Source organism: Pinus tabuliformis, chromosome 5_2 (assembly GCF_031772625.1).
Source record: "Pinus tabuliformis cultivar Carrire ecotype Pingquan chromosome 5_2, CPIR1, whole genome shotgun sequence".
Classification (NCBI taxonomy): Eukaryota; Viridiplantae; Streptophyta; class Pinopsida; order Pinales; family Pinaceae; genus Pinus; species Pinus tabuliformis.
Window position 1 is genome coordinate 588,370,672 of NC_142306.1, and position 8,160 is coordinate 588,378,831.

Consider the following 8,160-nt stretch of genomic DNA (forward strand, 5'->3'; position numbering starts at 1 on the left):
AGTTTTGCCGTTGGCACTGAACTAGCAGATGATATTGTAACAAATGTTTGCATTCAGGCTTCATGTGTTGACTCAAGGTCCTGTCATCATGATATTGAAACAAGGCAAATAAGGCATATTTCTCTGTTTTAAGTTGTCAACTTCCAGGAGGTATTTAGAGCAGATGAAAGAATCTTTTCGAAAATTGAAAGAGGTTTTTATTCCGAACATACGGAACTAGAAAAACCTCTTTCAGTTTCTTCAAATTGATTATGAGCTGGGAGAAACGAGTGACTAAAGTTGCGCTACGAAACTGCTGTAGATGCAGTTTTTAATTTCCTGTTTTATACATAGTCTTCAAGGATCGATTCTGGGCAGCTGGAGTAAGGTTTCAAAAAACTAAAAGAGGTTTGTTTTCAGCACGGATTGGTTCACAAAAGCCTTCTTCAGTTTTTCTAAATACGTTTTCTGTGAGAAGTTATGAGCTCTGTCCCAAGAGCTATTTTTCAGGCAGAACAACAGTTTCGTAGCTGTAATGAAAGGTAGAAAAAGCTTTGCTAGTCAGGTAGATGCAGTGGCTGAGGTGTACACCTGGACGGTTTCAGCCATCAAACAAGACAAACATGTCAGAAAGATGAACATAACCCTGAGAGCTTGAAACAAAGGCTTTGAAGAAAGAGGTTAGCAGTTTGAAGAAGAAACTAGGTAAACTAGCTCATTGATCCAAGGGGAAATTTGCTTTCCAAGTTTTGATAAATTTTGGTTTCCATCATTTTGAAATTTTTTAGATCCCTAACACCTGTACAAAGTAGCTGAAGAAATCATGAAGTTAAGTCAACAGTGCTTTAAGATTCATATGTTCTGTTTTGATTATCTACAGCAGTTTCGTAGCGCGCTACGAAACTGTTGTAGATGACTGTTTTATGAGAAAAAATGAAATTGATGCTGAGGTCAGCAAATCTTGAAAAGGATGACTCGAGGCCAGTAAGGAGACTATACAAAGCTATCCAGATATTCAAAGGGTGACAGGTGTGAGTGTTGAAGAAAAAGGTGAAACTTTTTGTTTTTTGCTAAAAGTCTTCCTAAAGTTACTTTATGACCGAATTGTTAGGGTTCTGGTAGGGTTACCGAAATTTTGGGTGGTACACCTGTTCAGTTCACAAAGCATCCAGATCATGAGGCATATTGGATTATGCGTGGTTATTAAAGGTATTAAATGGCTTGGAGCATAGTCTTTTAGTACATGAAGACTAATAGAAGGCAGGGACCGTGAAAACAGGGCACATATCCTCATCAACTAATGAGTCATCCACACAACAAGTATCCGAAGCTGCTCATTCAGTGAATGTTTCTCCAGCATGTCTTGGCCACTACAGAAATGGTACAGGTGTCAAAGTTCAAGAAAGCATCAATGCACACGAGGAGATAGAATTAGAGTTTCAATAGGAATGGGACTCTATGTATTCACAGCGCAATACCTTTGTATTTAATAAGTTTGTTTAGATATAGATAAGGCAATTAATGATAGGATTTCGAGCTCCCCTCATGCTGGAAGAGGAGTTTCAAGTAGTTGTAGTTTTGTTTTCCTATATATAGGAAAAGCTCTGATGTAAAAAAGGGTTGGAGATTTTTATAAAAACAGAGTTTTCATATTGGCTTATGTAAAAGACTTTGACAGTAATAGAAAGAGTACTTTTTCTTCCCAAGATTCATCTTGTGTCTCAAATGCTCAGAGTATATGTGGTTTGGTTTTATTCATCTTGTTTTATAGTTCACTAAACATGCAATCACTCTGAATTCACCTAGTGCTCAGACTTCCTGTGTATGTTTTTTGAGTTGAGGTTCTTCTTGGTAAATGTTTTGAGCATTTAGACATTATATGCCTTGGTTTCCATGATTGAGTAGTCACTTGTTTACTGCAGAAGCGTATGACTCCATGAGCCCAATGGGAGAAGCCTAACTTTGTTGTTCCAACCAGCTTAAATTTCATTTACTGTTTAAAGAGTTAGCCATCTTTTCTTGCTCTTAATGCATATCGAAAATCTGTGAGAGAGCCCTCTCAGACTAAGGAGGCTAAGCCTTAGTTAAAAGCCTGGTTTGAAATAGTTGCATGAGATCTTGCTAAGTAGCAGCCCTTAGTACCTGATTTTGTGATAACATTTTGGTGCGTCTGCCGGGAGCCTGAAGTCTATTCATTCCCGAAATTTAGAGGCTGAACTTCTGAAGGTAGCAGGAGCTCAGACATCTTTTTGAGGCTGCAAAACTACCTTGGCGACTCCACACATCAAATAAGAAGTTAGAAGGTGACTCCACTGCTAGAAGATCAGTAGCTTGATGAAGTTACAAGATGAGTTCCACTACAAGAATGAATGCCAGGTATGCTCCTATGGATCGGTCTCATATCCCTGGTTTTCCAAATCCTATGCCAAAGGTTGATTGGTTAGATGATCTTCCAATATTCAAAGATGAAAAGAAGGATGATGCTGCTCTCCATTTGGTTAGGTTTCATATGCATGTACGCAGTCTTAAGGTTCATTTCCCTGAAGATTGTCTCATGAGGATGTTTATGGCCACTCTAGAAGGAAAAGCATGGTCTTGGTATAAAAGTTTGGAAAATGGTTCATTATCTTCTCTTGCTGATTTCCATGATGTGTTCTGTGAAATGTATAAAGAATGTTATCCTTCTTTGTTGCTGCTCAAAGATTGCTGTAGGCATTCTTTAAATCTTATTCAGTACTTGGAGGATTGTTATGGTGATGATGAATTTATGGATGAAGAAATTTTAGAGGCTCTCCATAACAATGCATTCCCGCACCAAGGAGAAGGTATAACATTCCCTGAAACACAGCATGAAGAGCAGCAGGAGTTTACTTGTGAAAACCATGTTCAATCCTCTGATATTGATGTAGAGATGCAGCAGTTTGGTCAGGCTTCAGATCATGATGAAGATGAAATTGATTGCACCCAGCAAGAAGAAATATTGGAGGAAATTTTCTATGACCCTTAGGCAGAGGAAAAGCTTGCTCAATTTTGTAATTCCTTGCAGCAGCTTACTTCAAATAAAGATCATAGTAGTGAGGAAAATTACATTGTTTGTGATAATCATTTAGAAAAGCAGTTGGATAGCATATCAAAAGAACCTTGTGTGGTTGAGAATCAGTTGTCTAAAGATGTGGAATATTATGATGATCATCAACATAACCATGTATTCTTTGACCCTATAAGTGAATATATGGACAAGCTTTACACTCCGGTCTTTCATTTTCATTTGCATGATGAAGATCAAGTATATTATGAGTTGATTTGGTCATCCCACTACCATGGTTATGTTGAGGTTGAATGCAGTCAAGAGCCTCTCATATCAGAAAAGACAATTGATTGGCTTTATTGGAAATATCATGTTGCTTGAGCTACAAGTGGAGCTTGCAGCTGATAGGGTAGGTAGGTAAGATAAATGCAAATAAGCTCAAGGTTGACTGAGCAATTTTTTTTTTTTTTTTTTTTTAGTAGTGGTAGATATAGACTTCTATCTCCTGCAGTGATCATCATGTTTAAGCCCGAGGTGAAGGCCCAAGAAGCTTGAAGAAGATGTTTGTCAAATAATTTTTGTTCATCAAAGGAGGATAAGGCACTGGAACTGCAGGTTTTTAGTGTACCACAAGGGCACACTATCCCAAGTGGAGCCACTGTTATCACTGAAAATTCTAATGCCAAAATTTCTCAGACTAGCTTGAAGACAGTTTCGCAGCGCAACATCTTCTAGGTGATTTCGTAGCGCATAATCCAGATTTTGCACTGGCTGCGCTACGAAATTGGGGATTTGTTCGAATCCATAGCAATTGTCATGCAAAATAGCTCTGGGGTGGATGCATTTTACAAGTGGCATGTTCTCAAGCTCCTGCATGTATGCTTGTCATCAGTTCTAAATCTGAAGGGAAATATTACAGGTGAAGGAGTGTTTTGAGTGGGATGGTAACTTTTATGCTTTGCATCCACCACTGTTGCCAAGCACAGACAAGGGAAAAGTCTGAAATGTTGCAGCTGCAAAACAACCTAATCCCCAAAGGTGCAGATATAACAAGATACAGGGACTACATTAAAGATCTTGGTAAGAATGAAAGAGTTGAAGTGATTGCACTGCCGAGTTCCTTAGTGCAGCGTTCTGTTTTTCAAGATGCACTAGATTTGTTGGTTTCTTTAGATGCTCTGAAGGCACCATCTCATCATAGGGGAAAGTATGAACCAACATTATATGGCAATTTGCTTGGGAGTCTTCCCCTTTCTTTGGAGGCATCAATGCTTGTCATTAAGTTTGGTCAGTGTGGGTTTCTTAGAGAGGGTGCAATAATTGGTTTATTGATGGATGCATGACCAATGCCTATCATACAGCCATTTGGACAGCAATCTTTGTTCAATAAATATGTGGACAGCTATTATAATGATGCTAATGGATCTGTTGGTTCTTCATATCATACAAAGACTCTTATGGCAAATTTTTGTGCAATTCTGTTTTGGCAACGGATTTTGAAGGACAAGCATCGATTGCAATGACTCATTCAAGTGGCTGGCAATGAGATCTTCACAACTCAGACACATGATTTTGCTTCAATTTCTCCTAGGCTTGAGCAGGAGTGGTCTTCTTTCCACCATTTGGTGCCATCATCACTTCGTGCTATTGCTGAGACATGCCCAAGTTTCTCTGCATTTTGGAAGGTTCACCATTGTATTACAATGATTATGATTTCAAGCACACATGCTTTCTCTCTCCAAGACAACATGAAGAAAACTTGATTTTTGCCATTGGCACTGAACTAGCAGATGATATTGTAACAAATGTTTGCATTCAGGCTTCATGTGTTGACTCAAGGTCCTGTCATCATGATATTGAAACAAGGCAAATAAGGCATATTTCTCTGTTTTAAGTTGTCAACTTCCAGGAGGTATTTAGAGCAGCTGAAATAATATTTTCGAAAATTGAAAGAGGTTTTTATTCCTAACATACTGAACTAGAAAAACCTCTTTCAGTTTCTTCAAATTGATTATGAGCTGGGAGAAACGAGTGACTAAAGTTGCGCTACGAAACTGCTGTAGATGCAGTTTTTAATTTCCTGTTTTATACATAGTCTTCAAGGATCGATTTTGGGCAGTTGGAGTAAGGTTTCAAAAAAATAAAAGAGGTTTTTGTTCAGCACAGATTGGTTCACAAAAGCCTCCTTCATTTTTTCCAAATACGTTTTCTGTGAGAAGTTATGAGCTCTGTCCCAAGAGCTATTTTTCAGGCAGAACAACAGTTTCGTAGCTGTAATGAAAGGTAGCAAAAGCTTTGCTAGTCAGGTAGATGCAGTGGCTGAGGTGTACACCTGGACGGTTTCAGCCATCAAACAAGCCAAACATGTCAGAAAGATGAACATAACCCTGAGAGCTAGAAACAAAGGCTTTGAAGAAAGAGGTTAGCAGTTTGAAGAAGAAACTAGGTAAACTAGCTCATTGATCCAAGGGGAAATTTGCTTTCCAAGTTTTGATAAATTTTGGTTTCCATCATTTTGAAATTTTTTAGATCCCTAACACCTGTACAAAGTAGCTGAAGAAATCATGAAGTTAAGTCAACAGTGCTTTAAGATTCATATGTTCTGTTTTGATTATCTACAGCAGTTTCTTAGCGCGCTACGAAACTGCTGTAGATGACTGTTTTATGAGAAAAAATGAAATTGATGCTGAGGTCAGCAAATCTTGAAAAGGATGACTCGAGGCTAGTAAGGAGACTATACAAAGCTATCCAGATATTCAAAGGGTGACAGGTGTGAGTGTTGAAGAAAAAGGTGAAACTTTTTGTTTTTTTTGCTAAAAGTCTTCCTAAAGTTACTTTATGACCAAATTGTTAGGGTTCTGGTAGGGTTACAGAAATTTTGGGTGGTACACCTGTTCAGTTCACAAAGCATCCAGATCATGAGGCATATTGGATTATGCGTGGTTATTAAAGGTATTAAATGGCTTGGATCATAGTCTTTTAGTACATGAAGACTAATAGAAGGCAGGGACCGTGAAAACAGGGCACATATCCTCATCAACTAATGAGTCATCCACACAGCAAGTATCCGAAGCTGCTCATTCAGTGAATGTTTCTCCAGCATGTCTTGGCCACTACAGAAATGGTACAGGTGTCAAAGTTCAAGAAAGCATCAATGCACACGAGGAGATAGAATTAGAGTTTCAATAGGAATGGGACTCTATGTATTCACAGCGCAATACCTTTGTATTTAATAAGTTTGTTTAGATATAGATAAGGCAATTAATGATAGGATTTCGAGCTCCCCTCATGCTGGAGGAGGAGTCTCAAGTAGTTGTAGTTTTGTTTTCCTATATATAGGAAAAACTCTGATGTAAAAAAGGGTTGGAGATTTTTATAAAAACAGAGTTTTCATATTGGCTTATGTAAAAGACTTTGACAGTAATAGAAAGAGTACTTTTTCTTCCCAAGATTCATCTTGTGTCTCAAATGCTCAGAGTATATGTGGTTTGGTTTTATTCATCTTGTTTTACAGTTCACTAAACATGCAATCACTCTGAATTCACCTAGTGCTCAGACTTCCTGTGTATGTTTTTTGAGTTGAGGTTCTTCTTGGTAAATGTTTTGAGCATTTAGACATTATATGCCTTGGTTTCCATGATTGAGTAGCCACTTGTTTACTGCAGAAGTGTATGACTCCATGAGCCCAATGGGAGAAGCCTAATTTTGTTGTTCCAACCAGCTTAAATTTCATTTACTGTTTAAAGAGTTAGCCATCTTTTCTTGCCCTTAATGCATATCAAAAATCTGTGAGAGAGCCCTCTCAGACTAAGGAGGCTAAGCCTTAGTTAAAAGCCTGGTTTGAAATAGTTGCATGAGATCTTGCTAAGTAGCAGCCCTTAGTACCTGATTTTGTGATAACAGCAGGAAGGAAGTTTGTCAGAGCTGTACCCGGCCGTCTATTTAGTCCCACCTGCAAGCAACCTAGTTGTCTCCTTCGACTGGAATCAACTAGGCAGACCCCGTTTAACAGCAAGCGTACCATTCCGAATTATCGTTCAAATATATAGAATGGTTATGGCTGGTACCATCATAGATGAGGGGGCTTCTATGAGTATCCTTTCCTCAACTGCTTGGAAAGCGCTTGGTTCACCATCGTTTTTGCCTGAAATGAGAAATCTGACAGGCTTTGATAAAGGAACCAATCGACCATTAGGGATCCTTCCCGATGTGCCCATAACATTGAGAAGGAAAACAGTTCACATGAACGTAATGGTAGTTCAAGGACCCCTGGATTACAATCTACTCCTTGGACGAGACTATATTTATTGCATGGGAGCAATTGTCTCCTCAGTCTTTAGAGTAATGTTTTTTCCGCACGAAGGAAGAGTGGTCAAGCTCGTGGACCAGCTTTCATTTCCTGGATCATACAGAGCAAATAATCATATACCATCCCTGAATGGTCTTTTCACGCAAGAAATGTCTCAATTTCCAGTCCATCCTCCCGATGAGCACGAGTAATTCGGAGGGATATGACTGAAACCCAGGGGGCATGCACCCTGGTTTGCTTCGGCAGGAAAACTTCGGGTATAGGGTAGGTTTCCGCGGGAGAATATGACTAGTCTGTACCCCGTCCGTGAGTGGAAAAGAGGGTTATTCTAGAACAAGATTCTCTTGTCAAAGTTATGTGAGTGGAGTAGCCTCCTTCACTCACCTTTGTCTATTTCGGTAAACATCGCCGAAGAAGTGTTTTGTTTGTGCTGTGAATAAAGCAATCTTTGGGTAACCTATAAGAGGTAGGCCTCTCTCGGTAAAACAATGTTTTGGCGGAGAGAAGTAGAGGTAACCTTGAAACTATGTTTTATACATGGGGGCATGCAAACCTTTTGGAGTGCGAGCAAAGAGCGATTATTTATCTGTTTTTTGGATTAGTCATTTCCTAACTTGCATAAAGAAAGGATGTGGGGCAAAACTCTAAAAGTTGCCATTTTATATGAGACATTCTTATCACACGACTGGATTAATCGAGCAGTTTTAGGACATAGTTCAAGCTCGTTAAAAAATAAACATAAGACATGAGCAAATGTTTCCACCCGCGTTTAAGCTCATTAAAAAATGAACTATTCCCCGGTAAATAACCACCGTGAATGTAGTACTTCAACCATTAAAGCCTT